Below are 19,365 nucleotides of genomic sequence, written 5' to 3'. Positions count from 1 at the left end.
GAGTTGCCATAATCATGGTGTCTCTTCACAGCAATAAAACCCTAAGACAGTATTCAAAGCATTTCATTTTAGTGATGCACATCTTCTGTTAAATTGGAGCTGGCTCCAATTTACATTAATATTGAAATATGCCAATCATACTGTATCTCACTGTGCTGATAAAGTAACTGCACAAAACTATGACTTTTAGTTTATGAGGTATAAATGCTACCCTAAAGTCCTGAGAAGAAGCTCTGTGACTTACATTTTTACAAAAGAATAAAGCTAAAATGTCCATGGAGGTAAGCATCTTCCTCAATATTGCATTGTAAGTGGATGAGTTAAGAATTAATTTCTTTTGATTTACATTCCTGTTCCCTTTCTAATATATCATGTGGCATCTCATTTATTTTTACAATGAAACTGGAAATTAATCTCATCAGAAACATTTTCTGGTCCCAAGACACACAGTAAATCACACTAAATAATGTAGCAATAGAGTAAATACTGTCTACTTAAGTCATCATTAGTAATACTCAAAATGAGACACATTATAAAATAACATAGTAAATGATATTAAATAAATATCATATCAAGTGTCTCAGTATTCTTTCAATAAATATTTCCTTGAAGATGAATATCCACATGCTGTGACTGGTTTTATGTCAATTAAGAAAAAATTGGGCCTTTAAGATACTTTAATTTATGAGTAATTAATTGAAGAATCACATATTTATTGGGCACTTATTAGGTGCCATGAAGTTATCCTGGGGATATTCATTTATTAGTCCCATTTGGCCATCTGTGACACTCATTTAAATTCTTACAGTACCTCTTTGCATTGAATGCCTACCCTCCCATGCCCACTGAAATGTGTAGGAGCAGCACAATACTATCATGTCAGCTGCTGTGCAATGCTGTATGGCTTAAAATCATTTGCAGCCATTACCAGAGCTCAACTCTGCATGAAATAAGACCTTTGGCACTAGAAAGATGAGTAGTCTGTAAATTGCTTGCTACCCAAGCATGGGGATCTATGTTTGATCCCCAGAGCCCAAATAAAAAGTAGGCATGGCAGCACACACTGCAATCCCAGTGATGGGGAGGTAGAGATAGAAGGATCCCTGTCTAGATGCATCAGTAAGCACCAGGATAAGTGAGAGACTCTGCCTCAAAGAATAAGGTAGAGGGTGACTGAGGAAAACACACAATTTTGACTTCTGGCCTCTGCATGATCACTTCCTGACACTTGCACGCAAACATGTACACACAGACATAAACAAATACATAAATAAATCCTGTAAGTCAATACAGTGCTGTAAGATTTTTAGTCCACTCACCCATCTAGTCATTTCTACTGGGAAATACTTTTTAAAAGCATGGCTAATGAGCACATGGAAGTTAAATGAAAATAAGCATGTGGGCACTGAATGAGTGGAGCCATGCAGCAGCACTGTTTCTTCATCTGTCTTTGTAATATGACAAATAAATGAACCCAGAGACAGAATTTTGGGATTCAACCTGAAGATCAGGGAAGTGAAACAGCCAAGCTATCAGAGAGCTCTTACTTCTAAAAGGGCTGGGGCATTCCTATTCTCAGTGTGGCTGGAGAATGAATGACTGGTACTGAGACCTTGCTCCTGTCTTATATACCTCTCTAATGCTAGGATTAAAGGCATGTGATCCCAGGTGCTGAGATCATCTTTGTGTGAGCTGTTTCTCTTTAGGACTGGATCAATCTTGTGTAGATCTGGGTGGCCTTGGACTCACAGAGATCCATCTACCTCTTAATCCTGAGTCCCGGGTATACCACCACCTCCTAGCTTCTGGCTGCTTGGATCAAAGGTATGTGCTTGGCTTCTATGGCTTGTGGCTGACTTTGCTTTTTGAATCCTCAGGCAAGCTTTAATAAATCGTAAGTAATGTATCACCACACATCTTCATCCACAACAGAAGACTTTGATTTACTTTGGTTTTCAATTCTATATGAGGCTAACTTCCAATTAGAATGCTGTGGGTATTGTCAACCAGCATGGAAGGGGGTACCTCAAACTTTCATTCTCTCCATTATGTCTAATGGCTCTCTGGAAGGTTAAATAAATATTACTGAATAGCTTCAGAGAGTAACTCCTAAAAGTACCAATGTACTTGTCCTCAGCCCAAATGAATTCTCCAGGGGACTATAGCACATTATTTAAAAATGTCTGACATTGTTTTTTTTTAATAAAGGGATGATTTCTCTGTCTTAGGAAATTAAAATTTGGGGGTATCTTTATTTACTGTGTAGAGACATGGGAGGAAATCCTACAAGCTGTGACTAGCCTAAGCAAATTGGTAGGTAATGTTTTAGCTCCTATCCAGGTGGGAAGGTATGATAAAGGTTGCACTAATTGGTGATGCACAGTAGGGCTAGGAAAGAGGTAGACCAGGAAATGCTGTTATCATCCCACATCTATGGGGTCTCCAGAAAGAGCTACAGTGGCAGGTGAAGAGGGACTGTCTGGTTTATGATAAACACCATGATCAAAGGCAACTTGGGAAAGGAAGGGTTTATTTCAGCTTACAGTTTACCGTCCATCACGAAGCAAAGGCAAGGCAGGAATCAGAACAGTAACCCGGAGGGAGAAGCAAAGGCCATGGAGGAATGCTACTTACTGGCTTAATCCCTGTAGCTTACTCAGTCTGCTTTCCTGTATCAACCAGGACAATCTGCCCAGGGGTCACTGTCCATGATGCACTGGGTCTTCCTACATCAATCATCAATCAAGAAAATGCCCTGCAGGGTGGCCTATAGGTCAGTTTGGTGGAGACATGTTTCCAGATGACCAGAGCTTGTGTCAAGGTGACAAAGAAATCTAGCCAGCATAGGGCCACTAATCAGAATCTGTGGCCCATGATGGAAAATGTAGTGATGCCTCTCCCAACCCCAAGGGAGATCCAGGGTAATATAGAAGCCCTCCTACTTTCTCTTCTTCTTGCTATTTATTCCCTGGCTGAGCCTAACCGGAGAATCCCAACTAATACAGTCAGTCCTAACTAACCCCAGGAATGGTCAAATACAGAGACCATGCCTGGATGGACAGAAAACCCTACATAAGACCAATGCAAGCCTATTCAAGGTAGTGTCTCTCAGTATACTGGGAATATACTGGGAATATATTCCCAAGTATACTTGGGAATACCTGGATTTTGCTTCAGTGGAATCTTTTGATACAATGTAAAAATAAATCACAACCTCACAGAAGAAAACAAAGTGTTATTTTCAGTATCTGGAAAGTTCTTTTTGCACAGATATATGCAACATGCAAATACATGAGCAGAATACAAACAGTAAATAAGCAAAGAATGGGCATCCTGTTTAAGATTTTCATATGACCAGTATGAAATTTTGAAAGATAAAAATGATAACCTGCTTTTCAATCTTATAGAAAGGAATTTACAGACATATAAGTGGATATTCAGAGATGAAACCAGTAGGCTAGTGTCAAATTGTAGAAATATCTTATATATTGCAAACAGTCTGAGAGAACCAATAAAATATAGTATTCCTGATCCTTGAGAAGCATCATATAGGAAGAGTGAGTTATAAAAGTCAAGGAGCCAGAGTGGCTAATGTCAAATTGTAGAAATATCTTATATATTGCAATCAGTCTGAGAGAACCAAAAAATATAGTATTTCCTCCTCCTTGAGCAGCATCATATAGGAAAAGAGAGTTACAGTAGTCAAGGAAATATAGTGGCTAGAGTGTAAGATTTTTTTGGACATGTGTGGGTGGCTACTAACCCTTTGCTTTTCAATTTCATCTGACTCACACAAGCGGAGATAACCCTTCCCTCCTCTTCCCTCCTGTATATTTTGCAACATTTATTCACTACACACAGCTACAGTACTTACCCTTTTATTTTCAAATATTTATTTGATAAATATTTACTGGGCACTTGCTGTGGATTAGTCACTGTTCTGAGCATCAATAATACAGCAAACTAAACATAAAAATCCATGCTCTCATGATGTTTGTATTTTAATAGGAGAAGACCACAGTAAATCTAGTTAACACACAGATTGGTATCATATTTAAGTTTTTCTATGCACTAAGTAATGAAAAGCAAACAAGCAAGATAATGGGGCATGGTAGTAGAACATGGTGGCATTTTTTAATAGAGTGGCTAGAAAAGCTTTTAAAGTAGGAAGTAAGAGTTGAGTGGAGACTTGAAAGGAGTAGTCAGGCCGTGCATATATGGGAGTATGGGTATGAGGAAGACATTCTGGGCAAAAAGAAGAAGGAAAGGTGAACAGGTATAGTCAAGGACCAAGATAGTCAAGGTGACATTGACCAAATGTCAGTAGATGAAGTCAGAAAGAAGAATAACTATTATGTCACAGGCCTCACACAAGTGTCATTAGGCTAGCAATATTGTATTACATAGCACAGGTTTGTTGGAAGTGCAGAACCTCAGGCCTTACTCCAGGTCTACAACCAGAAGCTGTAATACAACAAAATCTGCAGATGAATATAGGTATGTGGTTTGAAAGAAAATGGTCCCTAAAGTCTCATAGGGAGTAGCATTATTAGGAGGTCTGACCTTGTTTGAATAGATGTGACTTTGTTGGAGAAAGTGCATCACTAGGGGATAGGGCTCTCAAATGCTCAACCCAGGCCCAGTGTTACTCTGTCTTCCTGCTGCCTGAGAATCTGGATGTAGAACTCTCAGCTACCTCTCCAAGCACTATGTGTGCCTGCATGCTGTCATGCTTCCCACCATGACAATAATGCACTAAACTTCTGAACTGTAAAACAGTCCCAATTAAATGTTTTCCTTTATAAGTGTTGCTGTGGTCATGGTGTCTCATTCAGAGTAAGGTAACTCAGAGCCAGAAAGACAAGCATGGTATGTATGTACTTACTCATAAGTAAATATTAAGAGTAAAGAACAGGATAGCCAATCTACAATCCACAGCCCCAGAGAGGCTAGAGAACAAAGAGGGCCTGAAAAGGGATGCTTTGATTTCCCTGGGAAGGGGAACTAGAATTGATCTCCTGAGTAAACTGGGGGTGAGAGGAAATGGGAACTTGAGGGAGAAGGTTGGGAGGGCTGGGAATGGGAGACAGGTTGGGAGCTGGACATAGGGGGAGAGTAACAAGAGACATCTTGATATGGAGTGCCATTTCAAGGTTAGGGAGAAACCTGGTGCCAGGGAAACTCCCAGGAATCTACAAGAATGTCCCTGCTAAGATTCCTAGCAATGGTGGAGAGAGTGTGTGAACTAGACATCTATTATCAGATTAGGGAATACCCTAAGTGTCATCAGAGAGCCTTTATCTTGTAACTGATAGAAGCAGATGCAGAGATCCATAGCCAAGCACTGGGCTGAGCTCCAGGAGTCCTCCTGAAGAAAGGGAGGAGGGATTGTAGGAACCAATTGTTGATCTCAGTGTCTGTGCTACTGGTGTTATGTTCAGGAATCGATCTCCTGTACCAATTAATTCAAGGGTATTTCCCACTTTATCTTCTAATAGTTTTGTGCAGGGTGAAAGGCTTGGGTCTATCAGCTATAGTCCTGAAAACATCTTGGCATTGGCACAAAAATAGACGGGTAGACCAATGGAATAGAGTTGAAAACCCTGATATTAACCCACACACCTATGAACACCTGATTTTTGACCAAAAAATCCAAATTTATATGCTGGAACAAAGAGAACATGTTCAACAAACGGTGCTGGCATAACTGGATGGGGACATGTAGTAGCATACTAACTTTTTAATGAGCCAGCATAGAGACTATCCCAGAAAGTGTTTCCTATGTTTGGGGAGGTACATTCTGTTGAGTATTCATAGATATCTGTTCAATCTAGTTGATTGATAATGTTCTCCGGGTAGGCATTTCTTGTACCTATTCAGTTGTTCCATTCATCACTGAAAGTGGAGTGTTAGAGTCTTTTTAATGGCAGGTAAGAGAGATGCAGTTCTGACACAGGTTCTCATTCTGTACTTTGGTGTCCTGGAACTCACTGTCTAAACCAAGCTGGCTTCAAACTCACAGAAACTCATCTGCCTCATCCTTGAAAAATGCTGATATTACAGACATGAGCTACCATGCCCAGTTTCAATTACTATGGTCAAATTACCTTTGTCTTCTGTCATGTTTTTTTTTTTTTTTAATGGTAAGGATCAGCTTAGAACCTCATTGTGTTAGGCAAGCTCTCTACTCTGAGCTATTCACCTAGCTTTTGTTTCTTATACTGTAATTCTCTGCTATTAGATGCATATAGTTATTATACAATCCTACCCTTTCAGTTATCATAAAATCTTTGTTTTTATTCATTAACACTATTTTGTTTTATAAGACTGTTTCAGAGTGAAAATTGTTGTGAACACAACAGTCAGATGGTTGGGGTAGGGAAATTACTAGTTTGTGGCTATCCTGGTCTACACTGGGAGACCATGTCTCCAAAAATGTCAGGTTTGTCTGGTATCACTAAAGCTATTCCAGTTCTTATGTGGTCACTGTTTGGATAACATAATCTGTTAATTCCGGTCTGTTTTATCTTTTGAGACCAATGTCTGTCTTTTGTAGACAACAGAAAGTTGTATCCCATCTTTTAATCCCAGTTTGAAGTCTCTGCTCCATTCAAATGGAATGGTGATGATTATATTGTTATATTGGCAGCTGCTATTTTACTTGTTTGGTATGTATTTTATGACTCTTCTTTTGTGGTACATGCATCACTCCTTTATACCTTTCTTGCCTTGAGGACATTTATCTAATCTAATGGAAAATTCGAATGATTTTAATCATTTTTACAATCTCAACAGCAAAATCAGCTTCCAATTTATATTATGATAGATAGAAACATTCTTCCTATATGGATCTATTCCCCTTTTTGTGACATTATTATTATTTAAAACTATTAATGTTTAAAACCCAGCCACATGTTATATTAATTATTAACTGATTATGCCCTTTCATTTTCTTGGCACACTATAGCTTTGTTCTACTATTACTGGTGCATAATTATATATATGCATATTTATAAAAATATATCATAAATATGTTTATATATGTAAAAATTCTGCAAAGAAAAGTTTCTTGTAGCCTTTATAAAACATTGACTTTCATTTTAAGTGAAATTAGAAGATATTGGAAGCAAATATATCTCTATCTGATTAACAAATATAGTATTTCTCTGTTCTGTTTGTTAAGAAACTCTAAAGGAGCAAGAGGTGAAAGAATAAGAGAGATGAAAGAGGCTCATACCATGGTGTTGAGGGTAGTAAGAGGTTTCTGGCCTCTGGATGTTATGTGATGGTGGTCACTAAAGCTTAATGGTAGTTTGAATATGCTTTTGTGAGAAGAATTGCAGGTAATTCCAAAGTTATAAGCCTGAGACAGTTCCAGACAGACACACTAGAAATGAGATAGGGGCAGAGACAATGACTGGAGAGAGCAGTTTAGGAGGAGGTCCAGATAAGTGGAGGACATGCTGGATTTGGTTTTTTTTTTTTAAATTCTGTTTTATTTTGTTTGTTTAGTTGGCTGTTTTGCTGATGGTAGATGTTGATTGATTGCTTATTTTGCTTTGTTTTTGAGACAGGGTCTCACTATGTATCCCTGACTGCCTGAATCTCTCTATATAGACCAAGCTGGCCTCAAACTCAAACTCATAGCACTACAGCTCTGTTTCTCTGTGTTTAGAAGCCTTTTTAAGCCTTTTCAGGTATTATGTGGATGTAAGTGTCCACCTTGGGCACCATATGTAAGTGGAAGTTTCTCTGTCCTGCCCCATCCTGCAGCCATTTTTAAATAATCATTCAGAAGCTTAATACTAATTACAAATGCTTGGCCAATAACTTAGGCTCATTGCTAACTAGCTCTTACATTTAAATTAACCCATTTTAATTAATCTATGTTTTGCCACATGTCTCATGGCTTTACCTGTCCTCTAGCATGTCTTGTTCCCCTGCTGGATGGCTGGCATCTCCTCTGACTCTACACTTCTTTTGCCCTTCCTTATTGTGGTTTTTCTGCCTAACCTCATCCTGCCTGGCTATTGGTCAGTCAGCTTTTTAATTAAACCAATCAGAGCATAATTTACAAAGTGTACAGGAATATTCCACAGCATGTCTCTGCCTCCAGATTGCTGGGGTTAAAAGACATGAACTACCATACCTAGCCCAGAACACACTCAGTGTCAAAAATGAGGGGAAACGAGGAGAAATTAACAATGAAAATGAGAACGAAAACCAATGTGTTGCAAGTATCTGTTTAAATAATTAACTGGCTTAATATACTGTGAACTGAGACAAAATGTGACGAGCTGTGAATGTAGCTCAGTGCTAGACAGCCAGCCTAAGACTCTGGGTCCAACACCTAGTACTGCAACAACAACAACAAAAAAGTCTTTACAGACATGCTCCTTACTTAGGAAGTCTCAACCACATACACTTTGAGAAAGCTCTTGAGTGAATGTAAGGTGTATTGACAGGGTACAGACTGAAAACATGCCTTCTTTGGATGGTATAAAGCCAGTAATATACTACTTGCTATATGTGTCTGACATTAAAATGTAATATATGACTCCAACACAAAGTTTCAGATATAATTAGCCACCAATCATTTCTAACCAAGAGAAGGCACTTGATCACCCATGCTACAATTAAGGTAACTCTATGAAAGGTAACACTACTATGTCAATGTAGTTACATTATAGAAGCTTAAGTAAAATAGGTATGAAAAAGGAAATGAATGAATACAGCATTTTGAGATGAATTGCTTAGATAAATAAAATAAAATCAGATGTCTTTCTCTGTCAAAATTTGTGAGTTATGACCCTGTACTCACTGTGAGTGGTATTATAGAGATACTAAGATCAGAACCTACAAAAATAAGTCCTGGCTGAGCCATGATAACTGTCTCATGTTCTGCAAACCAAAGAAGCATCTGGGGCTCATTTGTAATATTTGTGGGTTTACAATAATAAAATCTACTCTGGAGAATGACTGAAAACATTTAAAATAGCTGTAATAACATGGAGTCACAAAATAGGAAGTTGTGGTCATCACTGTTAGTGACCATGATGGTCATAACAACTACTGTTATTAAGATGAGACTATAATGATGAAAAACATTATGAATTGAAAACTTAATTAGTTGTCTGAGTATGTGGTCAATTAATAAAAAGCTTAACCATTAAAGTAATAAGTATCTATGATCACACAGGTCTGGAATTTGTGAGCCACTTAGCTGAATGGCGATGCATCATCTCTCACTAGGTTGCAGCCTCAAGACATTGTTTGGAGCTGAAGGTCCACTTCTAAGCATCTCCTTCATATGGCTGACAAGATGATGCTAGCCCTTGATAGCAGGTAGCAGGTCCTTGTCATGAGGATCCTACTAAGATTCACGGCATGGCGGCTGATTTCTATGACATCAAACAATCACTGGGCAGCAAAGCAGAGGTCACAGTCTTTCATCACAATCTGGGAATTCACCCATCGCATCTCGTACTAGCCTACTGGTTCCACTTAGTGCCACTAAGATGACCTTCAGAACTATCCTGAAGGTCTGGCTACCACAAGAAATACATAAGTGATTTAGTGCGAGATTTTGAAGATAACATTTGTGTCCTTGTAAAATTGGAAGTAATTCTAATTATTTCTCAGTGACTTTACATGTGATGCTTTCTATTGTCTTAATCTTCCCACTAAAGTCTTTTTTTCAAATGGTTGATGTGTACCCATAATCAACCTTAACCAGAAAGTCAATTTTTTTCCATTTTCCTTTGAAACAAACATTTAAAATAGTACACTTTGCACTGTGAAAATGACAGCACGTAACCATGACTGAGTATTGATTAAGGAATTTGGGATTGTGGTGGTTATTTTCCAATATCAGGAAAACACGGTGGGGGAGATTATCTTTATCCTTCCTTGACTAGGTCAGCTGATTTGGAATAAGTCATCATCCTATTTTTTCCTTCTTTTTAACCTTAGGGAATCAGATTTCTTCAAACAATAAGCAAATGTGCACCGGAAGAGGGGGGAGGGAGCTAGGAGAATGAGAAGGAGAGAAGAGGAGGGGTGAGGAAGACATGAGAGAGCAGAAAGGTTGAGTCAGGGGAAGAATAGAAGATAACAAGAATGGAGATACCATAATAGAGGGAGACATTTTAGGTTTACAGAGAAATCAGGCACTAGGGAAATGTCTGGAGATCTAAAAAGATGACACCAGCTAACAGCCTAAGCAACAGAGGAGAGGCTACCTTCAATATCCTCCCCTGATAATGAGATTGATAACTTATATGCCACCCGATAGCCCTCATCCAGCAGCTGGTGGAAGTAGAAGCAGACACCCACAACTAATCACTGAACTGAACTGGAATCCAGTTGCAGAGAAGGACGGGTGATGAGCAAAGGGGTCCAGACAAGGCTGGTGAAACCCACAGAAACAAGTGACCTGAACATCGGGGAATTCTTGGTCCCCAGACTGATAGCTGGGGTACCAGCATGGGACTGATCCAGACCCCAGGAACATGGGTTTCAGTGAGGAAACCTCGGAAATCTATGGGACCTCCTCTAGTAGTTCAGTACTTACCCCTAGCATAGGTGTGGACTTTGGGAGCCCATTCTATATAGAGGAATACTCCCTGAGCCAATACACACAGGGATGGGCCTAGGCCCTATCCCAAAGGATATGATAGACTCTGATGACACCCTATGGAAGGCCTCACCATCCGGGGGAGTAGAAAGGATATGTGATAGGTAGGGCTATAGTTGGGGGTGGGTAGGGGAAGGGGGGGGAGAGGGAACTGGGACTGACATGTAAAACAATCTGGTTTCTAATTCAAAGAAAAAAAAGATAAACAAATGTACTGAAACCAGAAATTGCATATTGGTTCGAAGAACTTAAGAAAATATTCCTTCAAGTTCTCCAGTCCATTTTCTTGTGCTCGTTAAGGTGCAGGGAATCATTGAACACCTCTTTAATAGGTTGGAGACATATGTTTTGTTGAAAATGCAGGAAGTTGTACACACTTCAATATCAGCTCATGTGTCTCCCAACTTAAAATCTGATATCAGCAAGGTTTCAATCCCTTTTTGTGTGTATCCCACATGTGTGCAAGTACCTGCAGAAGCCAAAAGAGGACTTTGTAGCTGGAGTGACAGGCTGTTGGAAACTGCTCAGTATGGGTACTGAGAAGCACATTTGGGCCCTCCGAAGGATAAGCAAGCACCCTTAACCACTGAGCCATCTCTCCAGTTTCTTAATGTACTAATCTTACTTTCTGTTCAGTGATAGGCTTTTTGCTCTTCACCTGCTATTTTCTGACCTAATTCTCTTCACCAATGACAAGAAGGCATGCTAGATCTTGGGGTTCTTAAAAGCTAACCAGAAAGGATCAGGTTAGAAGGTCAGAGATGAACAGAGAGACAAAATTGTGTGTGTCACCTTCAGAAGCAACTAAGGCATCATGGGTTTAAAGTTGAAGGGAAGCAAGTCATGTATCATTCTAGGCCAAAAATATCTTGCATATGACTGAGAAATCTTTCTGTCCACCAGACAAGTTGAGATTTAGGAATCCTTGCTTTGTTAGCAAGCTGTCAAGTGAAATGCTCACACTCTGGCTGATCTGCTGTAATTTACACCATCTCTTCTCACACAGTAATTCAGGTCATGTTGTTCTCTCCAGGGTAATAAAGAATGACAAAGTTTTAGGCCAGTCTTCAATCCATTTCCCATTTCACCCTGCAATACAGCACCTCCTTAACAAGCACCTTTATGCTGTCCCACCAAGGAGATATCCTTCAGAAAATTCTACTGTAATCGAAAATGGAATGGCATGCAATAGTAATGTACATACTGACTGGGTAGTCTATGGTCCAGTCACAGCCCTGCAGTGCCAGATAGAAGTTCTGAATAATAATTCTGAGCATTGTACCTTACCCAAGAAAGCTGTCTGAATACAAAGTGGGTCTTTCATGCTTTGGTGATTTTGCAGAAAGTTACAAGGCTTACACTTACTTCTGAGGAAGACCATGAATCCTCTCACTAGAGATGCCACGTAAAATGCTCAAGGATTCAAAAGATATACAAGATTCCTATTACACTTTTACTTTGCTTTTAATTTTTTAAATTTTATTGTTTGTGCATCTGGGTATTTTGCCTGCATGTGTGTCTGTGTTCCTCATGTGTACAATGCCCTTGGGGGTCAGATAAGGGTGTTGTATCCCCTGGAACTGGAATTACAAACAGTTCCTGGGGATTGAACCAGGGCCTTCTTAAAGAGCAAACAGTGCTTTTAACCACTTAGCCATCCCTCTCCAGATTGGGTTTTTTTCTTTCTTTTCTTCCTTTGTTTTTTTCTTTTTCTTTTTGAGACAGGCTCTCTAGCCCAGGCCGGCCTCAAATTTCCTACAGAACTGAAGAGAATCTTGATCTTTGGATTCTCCTGTTTCTGCCTCCCAAGTACAGAGGTTACAACCATGATTAACAATTTTATGTGCCACTAGGATCAAACCCAGAGTCTCTTGTGCATGTGATAGGCAAGCCGTCTATCAATGAACTACATTCCCAGCCTAAGATGTTGCTTAAAAGAACTACATCTTTTCATTTAAAGAGACACCTTAGGAGGTCTGTGCTGGATAGTTTTATGTCAGCTTGACAACAATTTAAAGTCATCTGAGAGCAGGGAATCTGATTTAAGAAAATACCTCCATAAGATCTGGTCTTAAGACAAATTTTAAATTAGTGATCAATGGGGGTGGGGGCTCAGCCCATTGTGGGTGGTGCCATCCCTGGGCTGATGGTTTTTGGTTCTATAAGGAAGCTGACTAAGCAAGCCATGTTGAGCAAGCCAGGAAGCAGCAACCCTCCGTGGCTTCTGCATCAGCTCCTGCCTCCAGCTTCTTGCCCTGTTTGAGTTCCTGTCCTGACTTCCTTCATTGATGAATGGTGATAGGGAAGTGTAAGCCAAATAAATCCTTTTATCCCCAACTTGCTTTTGGCCATAGTGTTTCATTGCAGCAATCAAAACCCTAAGACAAACCTGTAATTAGTAGGATGATTGGAATGGTAAAGCTACTGGAAACATATGGAATAGAAACGCCTGGTTGACTTCCACTGACAGTATTCTCCTTCTATCCTGTCTTTTTATTTCCCTGCAAGCATCTGCCTAGACAGACACTACAACCCAAGCACCAACCCCACATCAGATTCATTCACAGTCTGCTGTCTCAAAGCAGTCAGTAGAATGTGTGACACTGGAGTCTCCTGTAAGCTGTGTAGAGTATGGGATTTTCCTTTGTCTTTTCAGCACACTGCCTGTTAGAGGTGACTATCAGAATCCCTGAGTCAATATTCAAGGGGAAGACTCCCAAGGGAGCTACCTCATCAGGAAGAAATATTGAACACTGAGAGTAGTCGAATGGAATTTTGCATTAAGACAATGAGTTCTAAGAGATTTCACTAGAGTAGTTCATCATTCTGGCCAAACAATGGAAACTAAATACACAGAACTTTTATTTATGGAGGAAGTCCTGAACCCACAAAGAAGAAAAGATTCAAAAATTGCTAACGTCTGAATGTTAAACATCCCTCAAAACTCATACATGAAGGGCTCAGTCCCAGTATGACTCTTGAGAACAAGAGAACCTTTAACGGTAGAGCCTGGTAGGAAGTTTAAAGTTACTAGAGGTGAGCCTTTGAAGGGAATTGTGGGATTCACTTTGACTTTGCATTCCAGCCAAGTGGTAAACAGCTTTGCTCTGCCACCACATACTTCTCTCTCACCAGAGGCCTAAAAGTTTTCTATCTGTCTAATTGTGTACAAGAATATCTAAAACTATGGCCCCAGAATACCTTTCTCTTCTTAAGCTCGTCTTTGGTATTGGTTACAACAAAGAAAATCTGACTAATAACAACAGTCAGAAAAAGCAAGAAAGGGACAATTATGACTCCACCTAGGCCATCTTTGAAGCAACTGCTTTGAGGTAAATGCCTTCATTTGTCTGAAGATATCCAGACAGTCTGGATATATATACAACCATTTTTCTAGGCATATAAGCAAAAAAATATAAATAATAAGTTTTCCATAACGAGAAATGGGCAAACTAGTAATGGTAAGGATGTATTTTTAATACAGTTTAATATTTCTACCTGGTAGAAAACCCAGTGAAAAGGATTATACTGGAGAAATCTGGAGATAGTCAGGGGCAAAGGATTAGTTAGAAAATCAATCCTACAAGCCTGAAGTAAGGGAAAGAGTCACATACAGGAAAATTGGCATCAAAAGAGTTAAAATTTCTGGATTGAGTGATTAATTTTTAATATTTACAGATTATATGGTATAGTAAGTATTTTGCAGACTTAATTAACTTGCTTATTCCATACATGTTTAAGAAGCAACTAATTCATGTGCAGGCACAAGAGACAGAACTAAAAACAAGACCCTGCTCACCTTGGAACTCATGGTTTGAAACAGAGAATAAAGAATCTTGGAACCAAAAGTGTAAGTACAGTGCCTGCTGAGTAAGCATGAGTGTCACATGCTTAGTCCCAGGTATGGTTAGTCCCAGGGTCCATCTAAAAAGCAGGACAGGGAGAGGAAGAAATACAATAACCAGCCAAATTGGCTAGCAAAGTTGATGAGCTTTGGGTTCGATGAGAGACCTTGTCTCAGACTGAGAATGGTGAGTGATTGACAAGACATTCAACATCCACTTCTGGTCTTCATGGGCAAACGCCCAAGTGCATACACATGTCCACACAACCGAATTAACAAGTACACATAACACACACACACACACACACACACACAGAGAGAGAGAGAGAGAGAGAGAGAGAGAGAGAGAGAGAGAGAAAGTGACAGAGAGTGAGAGAGAAATTGCCATGCATAAGACTCATTCTTCTGATTGTCCTAATTTTACTGCTTAATTGTTCTTTTATTCAAAAATGTAGTCAACACTAGGTAGAAAAAAAAGAGTGCTTTTTTCCCCCTCCCACTGTAACTCTGTCTCCTAACACCTATTTTAGCAACCTGAAAGGGACAAATTGCCCAATAAAAGAGAAAATTCTAAGTCTTTAACAGACCATGACAAAAATAGGGCTAAATAATTATTTCTAAGAAAATGAAATTGCTTTTCTTTTATTATTTTAATCACCATACTCTGAATGGCTTTCCCAATTGTCCCCTGCAAGTTTCCTAATTGTCCTCTGGTTGTAGAATGCACAATTCCTGACAATAGACAATACAACTAAAAAAAAAATTAGTCTCCTGTGTGCAAGAATAACACTTTCCTAGCAGTGGGCCATTTGTGTCTGCTCTCCCTGGACCTTTGCTGTACAGAATACTATGCAGGCTAATTATATGGGTTAGTTGAAAACTGTGTGTGTAATGGGAAGGCAGGCCCCAGAAGAGCAGCTAGGAAAGGTCTCGCTATCAAACCCCAAACAACAGGGCAAGACGGAGAAAATGCACAGGAGAGCATGAGCCAGGGCATTCTCATTAGCATGCTGCAGTTGACTGCTCTGTCCTAGCACACTCAGAGCTATCAGCTCCCCCACCTCAGGTCAGAACATTATAGAGCTTCCCCCATGCTGACTCAGTACTTTGCCAGGATGTGCAGAGACCGATCATCCTTCTGTTGGGGACTTTAAGAAGCAAAACTCAACAGCATCAGTGAGAAAGTCAATCAGAGGCAAGGGCATAAGCTGGCATGCATTTGAGGGACTGAGTGCACAGATTTCTACAGGGCATACTGGAGCAAAGAGCAATGTTTTCTTCTTCCATTTCTCTTGCTTTTTAGCATCATGTGTCTGATATGTGAAGGGAACTACAAAAGGTTTAGAATTGAGAGTCTCTCTGGAAATGCTAGACCAAAGCCTGGTAACATCCACAGGCCTAAAAAACAAAACATAAGAGCTCCAACAGGATCAAAACAGATGGGAAGTGCCATCTACAATGCATGAGCCACAAAATGAGAAATCTTGACACAGGAGTTCCAAACCATCTACAGTAAGCTCGAGTCACTGCGGGACACATAGAGAGCTCAAACTGTGTAAAATTTCATAGAAGGGACTGTTATCAAGGGTAAGGCCAGATTACAGGGACTATTAACAATATATCACTGAGCTGAAAGGAAGGGAGAGGGAAATGGTGAGGGAAGGATGGAGAAGGGAAAGAGCGAGACACATACACAGAGAGAGAGAGAGAGAAAGAGAGAGAGACAGAGAGAGAGAAAGAGAGAGAGAAAGAGAGAGAGAGAGAGGGAGGGAGGGAGGAAGGAGAGGGAGAGGGAGGGAGGGAGGGAGGGAGGGAAGGAGGGAGGGAGGGAGGGAGAGGGGTCATCATGGGTCATCATGTACATCTTTTGGCCAGTGATATGTTATAGTTAATCTGGAAACTTGGAATGGCATTGCATGGAAAACAGTCTTTTTCTTTCCTCCCTCTTCTTGATCCCCGATGCATGTCTCCACATGTTCAAATCCAACAAATAAACAAACAGAGCCTGCTGATGAAGACTGTGTAGGTCCACCTTTCTGAACAAAGATAGCCAAAAAAATTGGGGAGCTATTACAGGTTAGAAGGGTGAGCAGAACAGAGGGTGTGTCATGGAGGCCATACAGCACAGGAGATTTCTCCAGCAAGCTTAGCACTCATCATCTGGAACTGAAGAAAAGAAGGCAAGTCTCTAATAGTCCATTCCTTTATACAGGATTAGGCTGTCCAACTGGATCAACTCATCACTGAACCGACCAACATTGTTATGCTTACTAATGATTTCAAGGATCTTGGTAGTCAGGAGGCTTAGGAAAAAAAAAAAAAAAAAAACAAAGAGAGGCATGGGACATCAAGGTTTGCCTTGTTGGTCCTGCCTTCCCTTGGTGGGCCTAGTCTAGAACAGACAATGAGGTTTCTATGTGAGATGCATGGGAGTCTTCACACAGCAGGCACCATGGTGAAACAGGTCCCTGCTATACCCAAGAAAGTGCACATCCTGCATAGCATTCCCCAAGAGGGACCTGCCTCCTGGATCCTTGGTAACACTCAGCTCTACCTTAGTCAAGAAACAGCCTGCTGGGAGCTCAGTGCATCAAGTAAAAGTCCTAAACTGGCTTGCCTCAGGATACAGTTGTAAAGCAGGCTGGACCAGACCACAGACCTTAACTTCTCAGGTCAGCCTCCCACACACTCAGGGAAGAGAAAGTGGATCACCTGCTCAACTCCTCCCATATGGCATTGTTATAAATGAAAAGTAAGATGGGGTGTTAACATAAGGAATGGAAGGAAAACATGGAGACAGATCCTGGGTCTATCTTCCTGGAACAGATCCCTGCGAGGAAAGCTCCATCTCTCGCCTATTACTCTTTTCCCCCCTTATCAGCCGAGCACACAGCAAAATGAAGCTTAGAATACTTCCTTTCAGGAAGATTTCCCCCTACACACACTTCTTTTTCTTTATGGCAGTACTGGAATTGAACCTAGGCCTCTGTTGTGTTCAGCAAGCCCCTACCACTTGAGACATTTACCAAGCTGCCTTAATGGGAATTATAAGCACAATCCAGCTCCAAGCTTCATGTGCAGAACCCCAGCCCAGCACTGCTAGTCTTCCCAGCTATGACCCATGCAGTGACCCTGATACCAGAAGCTCAGACTACCAATGCTTCTTCCATGCATCAAGTGCAGAGATCTTGGCTTGCCTTCTCCCCAGTTAGATGATGATGTCATAGATTATTGAAAATTGGAGACTGAAAACTCCAAACAGTGACTGATGGGTGAGCAACAGCTGAGGTCAGAGGTAAACCATTAACCTGAAGTTGTAAGCAAAGTTTTGTTCAAGTGAGCATTTTTCCCAGGATAATGCCTCAACCACACATCACATTCTCAGGAGGGTGTGCAGGCTTTTCATCTCAGCTAGAATACACAGTGCATAATAAACGTGGCTCTAGAACAGATAAGCTGAGTTCTACAGCCAGGGGATGACCTTGCTCTGCACTGTTTGTCCCTCTTCCATCCTTCTCAATAAGGGGACATTCTCAGACTCAACAATCCTGAAACCAGCACAGCCTTATTTTTCAAATGATTTCAAAGATGCATTGGAACACTTTGAATACAAAACACTTACTTAAAATTGAATGTAAAAAGTGGAACTTACCGTCTTGTTTTGTTAGATAAAGACTCCAAACTATATTGTAGATTTGCGCATTTGTCTGTCAGCTGGGGTGGCTTCTCATCCAGATATGTGCTTTTTATGAAAGAGAATGAAAAGAAAGATTGATTTAAAATGAAAGTAAGAGATTATTAACAAAAATCAGATGTAATTGATAAGGTGTATATCCAAATGAAGCCTGATTTTCATTCTGTTACTGAATTTCTCCTTGGAAAAGGAAATTGATATTTTCACCTCTGATGGATCTACATTTTTAAAAATTACACAATAAAGTCAAACTGAAAAGAAATCCATATTGAAGGCATTTAATTTTGTGGTGTTTTATTTTCAGGTTGGTATTTATAATGAAGAAGCTACTGAGTAGTTTTAATCATTGTATGTAAATAGCCTTTATTTTTTAATAACTGTCTTGGGTAAGACACCCAGTGACACAGGAAATTAATGTTTTCTCCATAAAGAAAATAGTCAGAGCTGGCCTCTGTTGGAACGAGTCCCACATACTTGCTTTTATGGACTCAGGAAATCGGAGGTGGCACATAAGCAAACTAACACACAGCATAAGGACAAAGGAAATGGATTCTTGCGCATGACAAGCTTCACTGACACATGCATGTTCTTTAACTGACTCAGAAACGAAAAGTCCCGTGGATATAGGCATGCTAACTAGCTGACTCTTAGACCCAGTGAGGGTCACGGACCCAGTGTTCAGGGGAGACACACTGTGCGTGGGTCCACCAGCAAGGAGCCAAGCAAACAGACAAGACAGACTACACTTCTTTTACACCCTGGGTTTGAAAGGTGAGAGAGGAGGGGGCACGAAGGTAAAGAGATAAGCAAGGTGGATTCACCACTAACTCTACAATAGCTCTCAGAGGTGCTTTCTAAAGGTGCTGAGTGTGCGTTACCTACAGGCTCACAAAATCTCTCTGGGGGCCAGCAAGGCGGCTTCAAGCTAGGTGACCCGATTTCAATTCCTGAAATGTGTGGTGGAAGGAGAGAACTTATTCCCACAAGTTGTTGTCTGACCTCCCTTCCCCACCACTTCCTTTCCCCTCTCTCATTCTTTCTCCTACAGCACTTCCTGTGCCACTGGAATGCATTAGTGCACTCCCAAGCGTTTGCTTATTTCTAGTTTATTGTGTATTTTATTCAGACAGCACTGCTAATGAAATGAATTACTGAGTCAGTGGTGCCTTGAATTACGATGGTTTTGTAATG

General features: G+C 40.4%; 1 protein-coding gene across 1 annotated transcript in view; it reads right to left on the bottom strand.

Moving 5' to 3' along the window:
- The window catches only part of St8sia6 (ST8 alpha-N-acetyl-neuraminide alpha-2,8-sialyltransferase 6), an 80,890-nt gene extending 61,723 nt beyond the window's left edge, over window positions 1-19,167 (bottom strand). Inside the window, exons 1-2 of the mRNA XM_035442811.1 lie at window positions 19,057-19,167; window positions 18,133-18,222 (exon numbers count right to left, since the gene is read on the bottom strand). The gene's annotated coding sequence lies outside the window, so the exon portion shown is untranslated. The remainder of the gene's footprint in view (window positions 1-18,132; window positions 18,223-19,056) is intronic.
- Window positions 19,168-19,365: the final 198 nt, after the last annotated feature.

This window comes from Cricetulus griseus, chromosome 3, assembly GCF_003668045.3.
Source record: "Cricetulus griseus strain 17A/GY chromosome 3, alternate assembly CriGri-PICRH-1.0, whole genome shotgun sequence".
In the NCBI taxonomy this organism is placed as follows: Eukaryota; Metazoa; Chordata; class Mammalia; order Rodentia; family Cricetidae; genus Cricetulus; species Cricetulus griseus.
Note: the sequence above shows the minus strand (reverse complement) of the source record. Positions and strands in the feature narration are given on the sequence as shown.